Source organism: Hypanus sabinus, chromosome 30 (genome assembly GCF_030144855.1).
Source record: "Hypanus sabinus isolate sHypSab1 chromosome 30, sHypSab1.hap1, whole genome shotgun sequence".
Classification (NCBI taxonomy): domain Eukaryota; kingdom Metazoa; phylum Chordata; class Chondrichthyes; order Myliobatiformes; family Dasyatidae; genus Hypanus; species Hypanus sabinus.
In genome coordinates, this window is record NC_082735.1 from 23,473,525 (window position 1) to 23,492,844 (window position 19,320).

Consider the following 19,320-nt stretch of genomic DNA (forward strand, 5'->3'; position numbering starts at 1 on the left):
AGGACTTAAGACATGGTCCAATGCTTTTTATATAAATTTCAGTGACATTTAAATATCTTCCCTCTGAGCCTGCGCGTTGATTTTTCTCTTTGCTCCGGCTAATGGCAGCACTCGGGATGAACTGCAGAGTCAAACGTTGGGGAAGGCGTGGTAGCTGATTGTTTTGATGTCCGATCAGTGGTGGTTCCCCTTATCTTTTGGTTGGCCAGTTTGTTTAATTTTACGCATTTTATTAATTTATATTCTTTGCATTTATTCAGCCTAGTAGTTTGAAAGGGTTAGTATGTAGCCTCTGGCTGCAATGGGGGGAGAAGAGGGGGTTGAGATTGAAGGAGGAGAGTGGGAGACTGTGGAATACTCCAGAAGTAAGGGTAGCCAAAACAGATGCATCAACCTGATGTAATAGTGGACAACAAATTGAGGAAAATGGGTGACTTGGAGGAATTTGTAGTTCTGTATAAAATTAGAGATCAGAAGTTAGGGGAAGGAGGTTTCAGAGCCCTTAATCCTTTGAAAGTGGCAGCAGCATTAGAGAACCAAATAGGTAAAGGATTCCAGGCCAAAATGTTGTATAATGGATTGCTGAAAATTAGTTGCAAAGATGTTGACTGATATAGCAGTGCCAAAACGGTGGGAAGATTTGTTGTGGAAGTGGAGTGTATTACTCTGAAAGAAAGGAATGGAGTTGAGGGGAGTAGCGTATGGTATTTGGTCTGGCATGACTGAAAAGGAATTTTTGGACAATATTAAAGGTGGTCGAGTGATTGAAGCCAATCGAGAGAAGGAGGTGATTGGGATTCTCCTGTCCTACTGGTTTTTGCAGATGATGTTCTTCCAACTTGAGTCTATCTTGGGAGCATGTCTTATCAAGTTAGAGAATATATTAGACTCTTCCTTGCGCTGTTATAATTGCCAGAGATTTCGACATGTTGCTGGTTCATGTCGAGGTAAAAGAAGATGTGTGAAATGTGGAGAGGATCACGATATTAAAGCTTGTAAGGCAGTGGCACCGAAATGTAGTAACTGAGGAGGGGAACCATGTGGTTGCGTTCAGAGGATGTGAGTATTTTGTCAAGGTGAAGCAGATTCAGGTTGTTAGTAACCAACAAAAAGTATCATATGCTGAGGCAGTAAAGAAAGTTGACAGAGAGCAAAGGATAAGTAAAGATTGGAACGATGGGGAGTCAGCACTTACCGTGTTCTCCAGTTATGGTTCCTTCAGACATGTTGTGGATGACTAAAGAGTTTTTTTTGGCATTTGTTGTTGAAGTACTGGTCAGGGTTAAAACTACAAGCAAGAGGTTGGATATGATAAAAGTAGTCATTGGAATTGCGGAGAGATTCCTTGATATGAAACAGTTTTTACTGGGAAAACTACATGAGTATGTGACAACCAAGGCTTTCTCATAGCCCCTTCTGGCTCTCCTAATTTCTTTCTTCAGCTCCTTCCTGCTAGCCTTATAATCTTCTAGATCTCTATCATTACCTAATTTTTTGAACCTTTTGTAAGCTTTACTCTTCATCTTGACTAGATTTACAACAGCCTTTGTACACCACGATTCCAGCATCCTACTATCCTTTCCCTGTCTTATTGGAACGTATCTACACAGAACCCACGCAAGTATCCCTGAACACTTGCCACATTTCTTCCATACATTCCCCTGAGAACATCTGTTTACAGTGCACACGTAAAACAAACTGGAGGAACTCTGCAGGTTGGGCAGCATCTGTGGAAATGAGCAGTCAACGTTTTGGGCCAAGACCCTTCGTCAGGACTGAAGATGGAGGGGGCAGGGGCCCTATAAAGAAGGTGGGGGGAGGGAGGGAAGGAGAAGGCTGGTGGTTGCCAGGTGAAAATCTGTTTCCAGTGTATGCTTCCAAGTTCCTGCCTGACAGCCTTATATTTCCTCTTACTCCAATTAAATTATTCCCTAACTTGTCTGTTCCTATCCCTCTCCAATGGTATGGTAAAGGAGAGAGAAAAGTGATCACTATCTCCAAAATGCTCTCCGACTGAGAGACCTGACATCTGACCAGGTTTATTTCCCAATAGCAGATCAAGTACAGCCTCTCCTCTTGTAGGCTTATCTACACTCGTATTGTGTCAAGAAATCTTCCTGAACACACCTAACAAACTCCACTCCTTCTAAACCCTTCACTCAAGGAAGATGCCAATTAATATTTGGGGAATTAACATTTCCCTCCACGACAACCCTGTTATTAGTACCCCTTCCCAGAATCTTTTTCCCTATCTTGATCCTTGAAGCACCTGTTACTATTGGATGGTCTATAAAACACACCCAGTAGAGTTATTGACCCCTTCCTATTCCTAATTTCCACCCACCGAGACTTTGTAGACAACCCCTCCGTGACTTCCTCATTTTCTGCAGCCGTGACACTATCTCTGATCAACTGTGCCATGCCCCCACCTCTTTCGCCTCCTCCCCGTCCTTTCTCAAATATCTAAAGGCTGGCACTTGAAATAGCCATTCCCATCTCCGCACCATCCAGATCTCTGTAATGGCCACAACATCATAGCAACAAGTGCTGATCCACGCTCTCAGCTCATCCACTTCATTGGTAATACTCCTCGCATTAAAATAAACACATCTCAAACCATCGGTCTGAGTGCGCCCTTTCTCTATCACCCGCCTATACTCCCTTTCGCAGAATTCAGTCTGGTGATTTTATGTATTTATATGAAGAAAAAGATTGGAAGTCAATGAACTCGCTTTTCAATTGAAGCAAGAGGCTGTGAGTGGAAGACTGAAGGCATCGTGGAGAGAAGGTCGTTTATCTTTTCTTTAACAGCTCGGGGAAAAGAAGCTAGACGACAGGCACGTGGCGTCACACACCAAGGTTTAAAAGAAAGACCGCCATATACAGCGGCCATTGTTGGAGTGGACTGAGTCGGAGTGGGACGGCCTTGGCTCAATCAGGATTCGGCGAGAAACAGGCAGAGGCAGGGGTAAGTTCCAGTAAGTTGCAGTTTTCTTCTTAATTTTTGTTCAGACGAGAGAATATGCCAGGCAGGATGTTGGAATGCTCCTCTTGCAGGATGTGGAGGGTCAGGGAGACCTCCAGTGTCCCTGACAACGATACCTGCAAGAAGGGCATCCAGCTGCAGCTGCTAACAGACCGCGTTAGGGAACTGGATCAGGAGCAGGATGACCTCTGGATCATTCGGGAGAATGAGCAGTTTATAGATAGTAGCTTCCGAGAGGTAGTTACACCTAAGAAATAGGGCACAGGTAATTGGGTTACAGTCAGGCGAGGGAAGGGGAAAGGGCAAATAGTGCAGGGTTCCCCTGTGGCCATTCCCCTCCAAAACAGGTATACCGATTTGGATACTGTTGGGGGAGTGGGGAATGGCATACCTGGGACAAGCTGTAGCAGCCGGATCTCTGGCACTGAGTCTGATTCTGCAGTGCAGAAGGGAGGGAGGAAGAAGAGGAGAGCGGTAGTGATAGGGGACTCCATAGTCAGGGGTACAGACAGGAGATTCTGTGGACGTGACAGAGACTCCCGGATGGTTTGTTGCCTCCTGGGTACCAGGGTCAGGGATGTCTCTGATCGCGTGCACAGCATTCTGAGGTGGGAGGGTGATCAGCCAGATGTCATGGTACACTTCGGTACCAATGACATAGGTAGAAAGAGTCAGGAGGTCCTGAAGAGTGAGTACAGAGAGCTTGGTAGGAAGTTGAAAAACAGGACCTCGAGGGTAGTAATCTCCGGATTGCTGCCTGTGCCATGTGCCAGTGAGGGCAAGAGTAGGATGCCCTGGCAGATGAACACGTGGCTGAGAAACTGGTGTAGGGGGCAGGGTTTCAGATTTCTAGATCATTGGGACCTCTTCTGGGACAGGTGGGACCTGTGCAAGAGAGACGGGTTACACCTGAACTGCAAGGGGACCAATATACTTGCAGGGAGGTTTGCTTAGTGTTATTGGGGAGGGTTTAAACTAGATTTTCAAGGGGATGGGAGCCAGACTGCCAGAGTAGGTAGTGGAAGAGATGTAAAAATAAATGATGTTAGTAGTTCATGCAATGTCACAAATGGTAAGTTTGTGTGTGGTGACGATAATCTTCTGAGGTGTGTTTATTTCAATGCGAGGAGTATTGTGGGGAAGGCAGACGAGCTGAGGCCCTGGATTTGCACATGGAAATATGACATCATAGCCATTACTGAAACTTGGCTACAGGAGGGGCAGGCCTGGCAGCTTAAATGTTCCAGTGTTCCGATGTTTCAGATGTCACAGAGGCAGAGAGATGTAGGTTGGTGGGGGGGGGGGGGTTGCTTTGCTAGTCAGGGAAAATATTGCAGCAGTGCTTTGGCAGGGCAGATTAGAGGGCTTGTCTACTGAGACCATATGGGTGGAGCTGAGAAACAGGCAAGGTATGACCACATTAATACGATTGTCTTATAGACCACCCAATAGAGAGCAAGATGGGCCGCACCTGGAGAGATTTTGCAAGTTTGGTGCAGGGCAGAGGACTCTGGTGAACTGCTGTTGGTGGCCTACGCCCGTAAGGTTGAAGGACTTGAGTTAGGTGAGAAGTTGGTAAAGTGAATGTAAACAGTAACATGTCCCAATTGTAAAAGTGGATATTATATGCATAAGATATATTTTTGGAATAAAATGTATACCAGCAATGACATCTAAAATTTGACTTAAAATAATACTAAGATACTTATCCAGGAGAATAGCACTGAATGCTTTACAGTCAGCTCATTGTGATAGATTGCAGGGAAAGTATTAACCTATTGCTGGGGCTAAACTTCCTGTATGATAAAAGTAGAGGCAATGAGAGTTGGTAAAGGCCACATGGTTCCCCAAATCATGTGTCATCATTGAGTGAAATCAGTGGAATCTGGTCTTAACCTTGACTCCACTTTCCCAGCTTTTTCCTATAACCCTAAAGTCCTCTGTGTTCTAAAGACAGGTACTTACTATATCACAGAACATAGGACAATAATAACCACTGATTGATATGCAAGTTTAATGAATTTTCAATTAATGTTTTTTCTGCAGGTTCAGAATTTAGGAGGGATTGTCATTTGTTTTAAATTTTTTCAAGGCTACTTTTTTCCTTTGCGCCCTAAGATTGCACCAACCGCAGCACCTGCAGTCCCTAAGGCTGCATTAGCAGCAGTAGAGAGTCCTGCTGCTCCTATAAAGGGAAAAAAAAACAATTATTAATAAATTGTAAACTATCTGAGACACTCTGAAATTATTAACAATCAACACCTTATTCCGAGCTGCTTAGGTACAATTCATGGAACATGGTAGCGATGTCAAAAGTAAGGCGTAGGTTTAGGATCAAGGGGTGGAGTTTTTAAAGTGGATTTGCAGGTAAAGTTTGAGAGTGTTTGATATCTGCAACCTACTACTGGAAGGTTCTCCGGGCCTGTGCAAGCGAGCTAGCTGGAGTGTTTGCTGACATCTTCAACTGCTCCCTGCTTCAGTCTAAGATTCCCTCATGTTTTAAGAAGGCAACGATAATCCCGGTGCTGAAGAAAAGCAAGGTGGCATGCCTGAATGACTATCGACCTGTGGCTCTGACATCAATTGCTGTGAAGTGCTTCGAGCAATTGGTTATGGCACACATCAACCAAATCCTACTGGTCAACCTCAACGCTTTGCAGTTTGTCTACCGGAGCAACAGGTCAATGGCAGATACAATCTCTCTGGCACTACATTCCTCCTTAGAAAACCTGGAGAATAAAGACACATATGTAAGGCTCATTTTCATTGACTACAGCTCTGCCTTTAATACCATCATTCCAAAAAAGCTGATTCCTAAGCTCTGGAACCTGGGTCTTAGCACTCAGATCTGCAGCTGGATCTTCAACTTCCTCACAGACAGGACCCATGCTGTAAAAATAGGGGACAAGCTCTCCTCTACAATCACTCTGAGCACTGGTGCCCCACAAGGCTGTGTACTCAGCCCCCTGCTGTATTCACTGTACACCCATGATTGTGTCGCCAAGTTTCCATCGAACTCAATATGTAAGTTTACTGATGACACCACAATTGTAGGCCGTATCTTGGGTAATGATGAGTCCTGAGTACAGAGAGGAAATTAAGAAGCTGGTGGCATGGTGCAAAGACAATAACCTATCTCTCAATGTCAGCAAGATGAAGGAATTGGTTGTTGACTTCAGAAGGAGCAGCAGACCACACAGCCCCATCTACATCGGTGGTGCGCCGGTGGAACAGGTCAAAATCTTTAAGTTCCTTGGGTGAATATCACAAATGACCTGACTTGGTCTAACCAAGCAGAGTCCGCTGCCAAGAAGGCCCACCAGCACCTTAACTTCCTGAGAAAGCTGAAGAAATGTGGCCTGTCCCCTAAAACCCTCACTAATTTTTATAGGTGCACCGTAGAAAGCATTCTTCTAGGGTGAATCACAACCTGGTATGGAAGTTGTCCTGTCCAAGACCGGAAGAAGCTGCAGAAGATCATGAACATAGCCCAGCACATCACACAAACCAATCTTCCATCCTTGGACTCACTTTATACCACACGCTGTCGGAGCAGTGCTGCCAGGATAATCAAGGACACGACCCACCCAGCCAACACACTTTCTGTCTCACTTCCCTCCAGGAGAAGTTTCAGGAGCATGAAGATTCGTACGGCCAGATTTGGGAACAGCTTCTTTCCAACTGTGATAAGACTGAACGGATCCTGACCCGGATCTGTGCCGTACCTTCCAAATATCTGTATCTGACTTGCACTACCTTACTTTCCCTTTTCTATTTTCTAATTATGATTTATAATTTAAATTTTTATTATATTTACTTCAAGTTGTACTTCAGGGAGCGCGAAGCACAGAATCAAATATCACTGTGATGATTGTATGCTCTAGTATCAATTGTTTGGTGACAATAAAGAAAAGTAAAGAGGTGTTGAAGTCAGAATCATTCACTATATTAATAGATATTCAGATGTACAGGTAAAGAAAATTTCATCCAGATGATAAAAGGTTATGAATTACAACTCAATGAACCAATGATGGAAAACAAGGATGTAATGGATGTCTCACTGCTCATTTCCCCTCAGGATAATGCTCAATAATGTGGACAAATGGGATTAGTGGAGATGGGGAACAAACATTCTTCTCCCAATTCAAAATTAAAACCCAACCTTAACCGCTCCATAGAGATCTTGAGACTTAGAGTTATAGTCATGTTCCTGAAGTGTTCCCCTATTAACATGTCCATCAACTGCCTAGTTTCATTTCCCATGAAAAGGACAAAGACTGATCTGTCTTTAGCAGGACTCTGTACATACACTAAGTGGCCACTTTACTAGATACCTCCTGTACCTAATAAAGTGACCACTGAGTGTATGTTCATGGTCTTCTGCTGCTGCAGCCCAACTGCAGGAAGGTTTGATGTGTTGTGCATTCAGAGATGCTCTCTGAACACCATTGTTGTACTGTGTGGTTGTTTGAGTTACTTTCACTTCCTGCCATTCTCCTCTGAACTTTTACACAATAAGGCGTTTTCACCCACAGAACAGCTGCTTGCTGGATCTATTTGTTCTTTCCCACACCGTTCTCTGTAAACACCAGTGCGTGAAAATCCCAGGAGATCAGCAGTTTCTGAAATACTCAAACCACCCTGTCTGACACCAACAAACATTCCACAGTCAAAGTTAATTAGATCACATTTCTTCCCCATTCTGATGTTTGGTCTGAACATCAACTGATTCTCTTGAACACGTCTACATGCTTCAATGCATTGAATTGCGGCCACCGGATTGGCTGATTAGATATTTGCATTTATGAACAGGTGTATGGGTGTACCTAACAAAGTGGTCACACAGTGTATATCAGGTGCAAAAGAGAAACACTTCTCAGCAATTTAACTTGGAAAGTCGGTATTTCCCATCCACAGTCCCAAATTGAGATTCAGCTCTGTTCCTTGCAGGGCTCTCATTTAGCCAGAGGCCACAAATTTCTGGCTTTATCCTGGATCACTGGAAGAACAAGAGGGCGTCAGCCAACATTGCTTGAGGAATTCCAGTTTGTAGCAACCAATGCCGTGACCACTGAAGGAGTAGCAGTGGTTCCGTAGTTACAAACGATTCAGCCCATCTTCTCAAGCTGCAACCAATAAAAGATCATCTACGTTCAACTATGTCTGTCGCTGCTCTGTATGAGTCACCTGATCCAACCCAATGCAGAGCACAGGAGAGCAAGAGGAGAATTATAGACGGATACAAAATTATGAGGGTATAGATAGAGTGAATGCTTGCATGACTTTTCCCTGCTGGTTCTGAGAGACTAGAAACAGACATTGTAGGGTGAAAGGTGAAATATTTAAAAGAGTAATCTGAGGAGGAACTTGTTCACTCCGAGGATGATGTAAGTGTGGAACGAGCTAAAATGGTAGATGCTGGTAAAATTCTAACATTTAACATAAGTTTGGATAGTTACATAGATGGGAAGGGTATGGAGGTCTATGGTCTTGGTGCGGTTTGATTGGACTAGCAGAAAAACCAGTTTAGCATGGACTAGATGGGTTGAAGAGCCTGTTTGTGTGCTACAGTATTCTAAAACGTTAGTATGAAGGATTTAAGTAAGTTTGAGAAGTTCTCACTGGTTTATCAGTCAACATTACCAATGGATTGAAGGACAGCCACGCTGCTTCCAGCTGCAACGCCTCCTCCATTAGCCACAGCTGCCGCGCTCATCATTTTTGCTGCAATAGTACCAGCCGCTATTCCAGCACTTGTGAAGCCCACTGCCCCCAGAATCAGAGGGGGGGCAGCAACTGCAGCCACTAAAAGAAGAAACAGCTCCATTTGAGCAGAGTGCATCCAAACAGGAACTTTACACTGAACAGGAACATACAGGCACCTGTACAACGTTGTTTCTATGAAAGGTACAGACAGGCAATTTAACACTGGGCCAGACAGCAGCTCATTATGCACCTGGGTGTTAACTGAATGTTGTTAGATCCACAATGTGGTTGGCGTAAAGCTGAGGGACACACTACAAAGAGCATCCAATGCCTCAGCTCACTATCTGAAGGACTCCCTCCATGGACTGTACACCCTTCAATTGGACATGATCAGGTAAGGACTGAGAGACTGTAGTGTGGTGATACTGAAGAGAAATTGACACACTCCCCGAGCAACAGTTGGGGAAACAAAATCAGTGAAACAGAGTCATACACAACCTCTGTCCCAATGAGTCCATGTTGACTATCAGGCACCCACTTAACACTAATCCTTTTTTATTTTTGTGACATAACCCTCCACTCCTCCTAGAGTTTACCACTCACCCACATACTAGGGGCAACTTACAGTGGCCAAAGAATCTACTAACCTTATGGCTTTGGTGATTTTGGAAGCTACAGTAGCATCCAGAGAAAATCCACGCCATCAGAGGGACAACATGCAAACTCCAGGCAGAAGTTCAGGACTTGAGCCTCACATGGCTGCAGCTATGAGGCAGCGTCTCCAGTCGTTGCCACACTATGGTGTCCATGCCTTTAAAACTGCTCTTGCAAACCATTTTGAGGCTGGCATAGCAGTGTAGTGGTTAGCATAACTGCTTTACGTCACCACCTGTAGCGACAGAGAGCTAGAAGTGTATAAGGCTAGCAGGAAGGAGCTCAAGAAAGAAATCAGGAGAGGTAGAAGGGTCCATGAGAAGGTCTTGGTGGACAGGATTAAGGAAAACCCTAAGGCATTCTACAAGTATGTTAAGAGCAAGAGGATAAGATGAGGGAGAATAGGACCAATCAAGTGTGACAGTGCAAAAGTGTGTATGGAACCAGGGGAGATAGCAGAGGAACTTAATGAGTACTTTGCTTCAGTATTCACTATGGAAAAGGATCTTGGAGATTGTAGGGGTAAAAGAGTTGACTGAAAAGCTTGAGCATGTAGTTATTAAGAAAGATGATGTGCAGGAGCTTTTGGAAAGCATCAAGTTGGTAAGTCAACAGGACTGGGCAAGATGTACCCCAGGCTATTGTGGGAGGCGAGAGAGGAGATTATTGAGCCTCTGGTGATGATTTTTGCATCATCAATGGGGACGAGAGAGATTCCGGAGGATAGGAGGTTTGCAGATATTGTTCCTTTATTCAAGAAAGGGAGTAGTGATAGCCCAGGAAATTATAGACCAGTGAGTCTTACTTCAGTGGTTGTTAAGTTGATGGAGAAGATCCTGAGAGGCAGGATTTATGTACATTTGGAGAGGCATAATATGATTAGGAATAATCAGCATGGCTTTGTGAAAGGCAGGTCATACCTTACGAGTCTGATTGAATTTTTTGAAGATGTGACTAAACACATTGATGATGGAAGAGCAGTAGATGTAGTGTATACGGATTTCAGCAAGGCATTTGGCAAGATACCCCATGCAAGGCTTATTGAGAAAGTAAGGAGGCATGGGTTCCAAGGGGAAATTGCTTTGTGGATCCAGAACTGGCTTGCCCACAGAGGGCAAAGAGTAGTTGTAGATGAGTCATATTCTACATGGAGGTTGGTCAGCGGTGGTGTGCCTCAGGGATCTATAGTGGGACCCCTGCTCTTTGTGATTTCTACAAATGTCCTGGATGAGGAAGTGGAGGGATGAGTTAGTAAATTTGCTGATGACACAAAGGTTGGAGGTGTTGTGGATAGTGTGGAGGGCAATTTGTCAGGGAAGGACATGTTCGGCACAGCTTTGTGAGCTAAAGGGCCTGTATTGTGCTGTAGGTTTTCTATGTTTCTATGGGGGCTCGATTCCTGTTGCTGCCTGGAAGGCATCTGTACATTCTCCCCACTGGGTTGTGGGCATAGTACCTTGGCGCTGGAAGCATGACAAATCTTGCGGGCTGCCCACACGGTTCTCACTGATTTGATTTGACACAAGTGACTAATTTCTCTGTATATTTCAATGTATATGTGACAAATAAAGCTGATCTTTTATCTTGATTATTATTCTGATCCTTAACAGAATTTTTCATGCAGGCTACTAATACTTGGCTGGGTTGAATTGTGTTATTTCTTCCACATACTTTTTTTTTTATGGTCAGCAACGTAAAATCCCTCAATGCCCCACCTTTCATTATCACCCAACTCTATCCCCTTGTAGTGTCCTAAACCCTTCATTCTGTTGCAGACACAGTCCCAAACTGAGACTCAGAATCTGTAACTTCCTGGGCTTTCACTCAGCCGTTGGCCTCTTGTCACTCGGAGATCCAGCTACCCCAGAAATTCAGCCTGATCTTGGTTTTGTAATGTTCCCTGAAATACTTAATTTAAGCACATTTTCTATGTGTAGTTCATGTATGTGTCAAATGGTGGGTGTGATGCGTCTAGTGTGGCAGTATAGTGGGTAGTGTTTGTTGCTTCCACTTTCAGCTTCTAATGCTGGCTAGCAGTCTTGCAAAAAGACGAGCTGAATGCATAAGTTTATCTCTGCCAGTACATAGAATCTCCAGCAGCAAGCCTCCTTATTGGTAACACATAGAGAATGAACTCCTTTCGGAGCCAGGCTGAACTACAGAGGATGGAGAGGAGGTCTGGCCTTGCACTTATAGCACACAGGCCCTGGTGCTCGCAAACCAGATCCCCATCTATGGGTAAATAGTCTCACTGCCTTGTGGGCAGCCTTGGGAGAGACAAAGGCCTCGGGAGTAAACCCCAACAGAAAATCCGGAGAGGAGCACCTAAGGCTGTTGGACGTCACAGAACATCCGTTTGGCAGTTCCTGCAGCCGAGCTGGTGCCAAACCTATTGCTTTGCTTTCTTTTGGACTGCACCACTGAGGCCAATTAGGGGATCTTGAAGGTAAGGGGATCCCAGGATCTCCATACCTACTGCCCAGGCATGTGCACCCCATAGTGCACACTCCATTGTCCTTCATAACAGATGGGTGGCTTCACCATCAATTTATTTGTAGATTTAATTCTTACTTTTGTTAAGTTATTCTGTGTTATACACGAGTTCTGTGTACTACTGTGCTTCACACCCTGGTCCGGAGAAATGTCTCCTTTAATGGTATACGTGTGTATACTTAAATGACAATAAACTCAACTTGACTGCTGCAAGAAGAGGCATCTGTCAATTTTGGTTGAAGATGAATAAACTCTTCTTGGGCTTCCAACTGGGTACAGGTATCAATTTTAACCAACGTTTCGATGATGAATTTTGCCACCTTCATCAGGGATGATGCTTGGTTATGTCTATTCCAGTACCCTCATTGTCCGTCTATTCCTCCTGATTGGTTAGTCCTCGGCCAATCAGGTTTTCACTGTCCCACCTTGTTTACGATCAAATTCCAGTTTTACTGGAAGGCAAGACCTTCATTTTTGTTAAAATTCTTTTCTTCCTAGTTTTATTTCAATGGCTTCCTTCACCAGGCGGTCCCACAAGCCAGTGGCATGGCACGGTAGTTTTATGCCGTCGAAGGCAATTCATGGCCATTGTGAATGCAATGTTCTGCTACTGCTGATCTCTCTGGGTAACCCAAATGGATACACCTCCTGGCTCCTTGAGGTGGTTTCCACCGTGCGTCCCGTCTGGCTGAAGCACACTGCTCCGCATTTACAAAGAATCCTTTAAACAACAGCCATCCTGAGTATCAGGGTATCTTTGACTTGCACAAGCTGTGATTTGAGCTTCCTTATGAGTTTGTTTATGGTATTTATCTCTTATTCCATGGGATCCTGGCGATCCTTCCAGAAACTGTGGAAATGTAGGGAAGACAGGCTGTGATGATGGGTTCCTCCTTGTTATTAGGTTTCCTGGTTTTTTCTGTCTTCCATTTTAAAGGCCCGATTGATTTCCTTCACCTTGTAGCCATACTGTAGGAACATTGTGTGTAATCGTTTTATTTCCTTGCATGGATTCTCTTGGTCCAAAATAGTTTTGCACGGTTAATCAAAGTAGGAATAAACGTTCTACATTGGGAGGCATAATGGTGGTTGTTATTGTTGATGTACAAGTCTGTGAGAGTGGGTTTGCGATAGATGCCATATTCGAGGCTTAAATCACAGCTTATGTGGGTCAAAAATGACAGCTGGCATTTACAGGATTCCCTATGAATGCAGAGCAGTGTATATCAGCCAGACGGGACACACAGTGGAAACCACCTCAAGGAGCATAGGAGGTGTATCCCTTTTGGGTTACCCAGAGAGATCAGCATTAGCAGAACACTGCATTCATAATGGCCATAGGAATGACATTGACAGCACAAAGCTACTGTGCTGCGCCAATGGCTTTTGGGACCGGCTGGTGAAGGAAGCCATTGAAATAAAACTAGACAAAGAGAATTTTAACCAAGAACAAGGTCTTGCTCTAAGTAAGAACTGGAATCCGATTATAAACAAGATGGGACAGTGGAAATCTGATTGGATGATGACTAACCGATCAGGAGGGACAGATGATGGAGGTATAAATATCACCAGATGTTGGTTAAAGTCGATACCTGTACCTGGCTGGAAGCCCAAGAGAGTTTATTTGTCATATACTAGACAAATAAAAGCACTAGATCCTATTTTCATTGGTTGAGGAGTTTCAACTCCTAGCAACCAGTGAAGGAACAGCAGTGATTCGGTAATCATGAAGGATCTGCCCATTTTCTCAAGCTCCAACTAGAATTAGGAGTGTCTCCATGCTGTTATATCTAAGGCCAACAATGACCTCTCCCACAGTATTTACTCACTGATTCTACTCACCGGCTATAGTCCCTCCCAACAACACTTGTTGAATCTTCATTCTGTAAATAGAAATATAACATGTTTTACAAGTACTCTGTTTTGAAATTGTACTTGCATGTAGCTTCTACAGCTAAAAATATACATACACTGAAGTGATGTGGCATCTTCATGTTATGAATCACAATATGCCCCAACGACAAACAGCGATGTGCTCACAAAAATAATATTTATAATACTATTTTATAAGGAGTATGTAGTTTCATCATGACACCGAAACTCAGGCCCTACAATGATACACATACCACCCAGCACGGCAAGAATGCGTCCAACACTGCATTCTCCACAACTTCCACTACAGGATTCTACCACCGAACACGTTTTACATTCTCCACCATCCTCTCAGGGGACGGACTCTCCGTCATTTCCTTTGTCCATTTGTCCCTCCCCACTAACTCTTTCCTGGCGCTTATCCCTGCAAATGGAATAAGTATACACCTCCGCCCTCACCTCTGCCCCAGGCAGGTGAGGCAACTCTTCGCCTGTGAATACTCTTGATCAGGGGATCTGCTTGTCAAGCACCTTTGCTCCATTCACCACAAGCTGCATTTTCCGGTGGCCAACCATTTTAATTCCAATCCCCACTTCCATTCCAAAATGTCAGTCCGTGGCCTCCTCTACTGCCACAATGAGGCCATCCTCAGGTTGGAGGAGCAACACCTCATATTCCATCTGGATAGCCTCTAACCTGATGGCATGAACATTGAATCTCTAACTTCTTGTAATTTCACCCTCCCCCTTCTTCCATTCCCACTCTTCCTCGGGCACTTTTCCTCACCTGCCTATTGTATTCCCCCTGGTGACCTTCCTCCCTCCCTTTCTCCCATGGTTCATTCTCCTCTCCTATCGGATTCCTTCTTCTTGAGCCCTTTACCTTTTCCACCTATCACCACCCAGATTCTCACTTCATAACACTCCCACCATCTAGCTTGCAGTCCTTCTAGGCCCCCCCCCCCCCACCCAGCTTCTTATTCAGGCTTCATCCCCATTCCTTTCCGGTCCTGATGACATGTCTCGGCCCGAAAGGTTGACTATTTATTCCTTTCCATAGATGCTGCTGGCTCCGCTCGGTTCCTCCAGCATTTTATGTTATCCTGTACTGACATTCTCTTTGAGAGAAAGCAATGAGATAATTCAAAGATGAGAGAACTCACATTCAGTTTCAAATTGGAAAGGTGATGTGTCCAGCAGTGGATCAGTAGTGAATCTCTAATACTGCACGGGGTTGTCGGACAGGAGCTCGAGAGGGTTATAAATCTATAACTCACTGTCTCGGCCTTGACTAACACCTCCCAGTCATAACCTCAGGACTCCAAAACTCTCCCTCATTGGGTACGTATGAAAATTACACTTTGCAACATGCATTTACTCTTCAACTGTTGCACGTTCATTGTAACATAGTACAGTAATAGCTGACCTGCTGAGTTCCTCCTGGTCATGCTCTTTTCTCGCTGCTGCCATCAGGTAGAAGGTACAAAAGCCTCAGGACTCGTGCCAGCAGAATCAAGAATAGTTACTGCTGCTCAGCCATCAGGCTCTTGAATAGAAGGGGATAACTACACTACCTTGCTCCATCATTGAAATGTTCCCACGAGCAATGATCTCACTATCAAGGACTCGTTATCTCATGTTCTTGTTATTTATTGCTATTTATTTATATTTGCATTTGCCCAGTTTGTTGTCTTCTGCACTCTGGCTGATCACTCATTAATCCTGTTATAGTTACTACTCTATAGTTTTGTTGAGCCACGCACACAGGAAAAGGAATCTCAGGGTTGTATATGATGATATTAACTTTGAACTTTAAAGGGATCCTACCAATAAACATATGTTTACCTACCCTCCCCTCTGCTTTCCATAGTGATCGCTTCACCGTGATCCCCTTATCCATTCACCCCTCCCCACTAATCTCTCCCAGACACCTACCTCTGCAGGTGGCCTGAATGTTACACCTGCTCATTCACCTCAACCCTCACATCCAAACAGCCCTTCTGGGTGAGAGAACACTTCCCCTGCAAATCAGCTGGGGTCATCTCTTGTACCCGGTGCTCCCGATGCGGCCTCCTCTACACCGGGGCTGCTTCACACCATTGTCCCCGCAAAACTAATCAGTAAACTCCATGACCTGGGCCTCAAAACCCCCTTGTGAAATTGGACCCTGGATTTCCTCATCAGCAGACCCAGAACATTGGCAAAAACATCTCCTCCATAACCTCCATGAGCACAGGAACATGGCAAAGTTGTGTTCTCAGCCCCCTGCTCTACTCGTTTTATAACAGTGACTGTGTGGCTAAGTACAATAGACAATAGGTGCAGAAGGGCCATTCGGCCCTTCGAGCCTGCACCGCCACTCTGAGATCATGGCTGATCATCTACTATCAATACCCGGTTCCTGCCTTGTCCCCATATCCCATGATTCCCCTATCCATAAGATACCTATCTAGCTCCTTCTTGAAAGCATCCAGAGAATTGGCCTCCACTACCTTCCGAGGCAGTGCATTCCAGACCCCCACAACTCTCTGGGAGAAGTTTTTCCTTAACTCTGTCCTAAATGACCTACCCCTTATTCTCAAACCATGCCCCCTGGTACTGGACTCTCCCAGCATCTGGAACATATTTCCTGCCTCTATCTTGTCCAATCCCTTAATAATCTTATATGTTGCAATCAGATCCCCTCTCAATCTCCTTAATTCCAGCGTGTACAAGCCCAGTTTCTCTAACAGTCCCAAGGTTGTTGTGGGTTGTATCAAAAGGGGTGATGAATCAGCATACAGGAGGGAGATTGAAAACTTGGCTGAGTGGTGCAATAACAACAACTTCTCACTCAATGTCAATAAGACCAAGGAACTGATTGTAGACTTCCTTAGAGGGAATCCAAAGGTCCTTGAGCCACTGCTCATCGGAGGATCAGAGGTGGAAAAGGTCAGCTACCTTAAATTCCAGGTTGGCACCATCTCAGAGGACCTATCCTGGACCCATCATACAAATATTATTGCGAAGTAAGTACAACAGCATCTCTACTTCCTCATGATGTCGTCAAAAATCTTGGCAAACTTGGAATTGTGGTGGAAAGAGTGCAGACTGGCTGCATTACAGCCTGGTACAGGAACATCAAAGCTTTTGAGTGGTAAATTGCACCAAAAGGTAGTGGATTTGGCCCAGTACATCACAGGTAAAACCCTCCCAACCATTCAGCACAGCTATGTGAACCATTGTCTTAGAAAAGAGGCATCTATCATCGAAGATCCTCACCACCCAGGCCGTGCTCTTTTCTTGCTGCTGCCATCAGGTAGAAGGTACAAGAGCCTCAGGACTCCCACCACCAGGTTCAAGAACATACCCCTCAACCATCAGTATCTTGAACAAAAGGGGATAGCTATACTCATTTAAGGATTCTATTAGAGTGTTACTTCATGCTCATTATTTATTGCTATTTATTTATATCTGCATGTGCACAGTTTGTTTACAGCTAACAGTTCCTGAAATCTACATTTATAGTTACTGTTCTACAGATTTGCTAAGAATGCCCACAGAAGCATCTCAGAGTTGTATGTGGTTCCAGCAAAACTGTTTGTTTCCATAGATGCTGCTTGACCTGATGAATTCCTCCAGCATTTTGTGTGCATTGGTTTGGATATCCAGCATCTGCATCTCATGTTTAGAATAGGACTTGGGAATGAGAGAAATAGGAAATATTGAAATAGATGGCATCTGTTAGTCTCGCGAGACCATGAATCTGCTCCTGGGAATTCTTGCTTCGGCCTCTCCAGGGCGCAGGCCTGGGCAAGGTTGTATGGAAGACTGGCAGTTGCCCATGAAGCAAGTCTCCCCTCTCCACACCACCGATGTTGTCCAAGGGAAGGGCAAGGGCCGATACAGCTTGGCGCCGGTGTCGTCGCAGGTGTTGCCAGAGCGAGGTTGAAGGCAACGTCGGACTGCCTTAGGGACTCCAGCTCCGGATTTGTCTTCAGGGTTTTACTCCCGAAGCCTTTCCCATGAGTGGGTATGGCTGCAAGGCAGCGGAGGTTTGAAATCAGAGTTTTCCCTCTATTAGATGGACTGCCTCCCCAGGCTGACGAGCTCCATCTACTCAAAGAAATATTGAAATAATTTGCTAATAATTAGTACAAACAAAAAATGTTTAAAATAGCTCAGAAAGATAGGCATTATCATTGGAAAAAGAAGCAGGTAATGTTTCAGACAAGGGACTAACTTGTTCCACTTTCTTTTTTTCCCCACTACCCCACCCCATCATTGTCAGCCACTTCCCTCTTTCTCAGTCTCTGAAATAAAGTAGTTGTTTCAAACTATGAGAACAAATCATTGCCCCATTTGATGTCACCCTGCCAGTCACAATGTACTGAAATGGAATGCCACAGCTTCGATATTCCCCAAAACTCCTCAGTTGATACATTACTGTTACAAGTTTCTCTGTGGAAGTGAACAGAATTGCATCTGCCCTTAATTAAAGCTGAAATTCTTGGTCCTGTTCCACATGGCAAAAGGGCGCTTTGGCCCGTTAGTTAACCCTTTAATTCCTTCTACAAAAGTGAACGACCTAACACTTCCCAACATTGTATTCCATCTGCCATTCCTTTGCCCATTCTAATTTGTTTAAGCCCTTCTTGTAGCCTCTCTACTTCCTCAAAACTAGCTGCGCCTCCACCTATTTTCTGCAAAACTTTCAACAAAGCCGTCAATTCCATCATCCAAATCATTGACATATAGCATAAGAATCAGTCCCCATAAGGTCCCCTGTGGAACACCATTACTCACTGATAGGCATCCAGAAAGGTTCCCTTTATTCTCAAACCTTGCTTCCTGCTAATCCGCCACTGCTTTATCCATGCTAGTGTCTTTACTGTAATACCATGGGCTCATAGCTTGTTAAGCAGATTCATGTGGCCCATTGTAAAAAGCCCTTCTGAAAATCCAAGTACACAACATCCACCGATTCTTTGTCTATCCCTCTTGTTATTTCTTCAAAGAATTCCAACAGATTTGTCAGGCAAGATTTTCCCTTGCGGAAACCATGCTGACCACAGCCTGTTTTATCATGTGCCTGCAAGTACCCTGAAACCACATCTTTAAAAATCAACTCTAACATCTTCCTAATGACTGCGGTCAGACTAACTGGTCTATAACTTCCTTTCTATTGTTTTCTCCCTTACTGAAAAGTGGAGTGACTCCTGCAATTTTCCAGTCTTCTGGAACCATTCCAAAAGCTAATGATTCTTGAAAGATCATTACTAACGCCTCGATTAACTCTTCAGCCACCTTTTTCAGGACCCTGTGGTGTACACCATCTGATCCTGGTGACTTATCTACCTTTAGTCCTTTTAGTTTTCTAAGAACCTTCTCCTTGTTAATACTATACCCTGTTAATACTATGTTAATGGCTCATGGGTAGGAGGTAGAAACGAGAGGTGTGCAGTAAGGGAACTATGAGGTTGGTGGCAACAGATGGAAGATCGGCAGAGTTGATAAGGTTGGTGATGGTGCAGGAGACAATGGTGTTCCTTATTTGGGTCCTGTTTGCGGTGTTAGTAAGGGGAGGTGTCTGATAATCATTGCCTGACTTCAGCAAGGTGAAAGTCAGT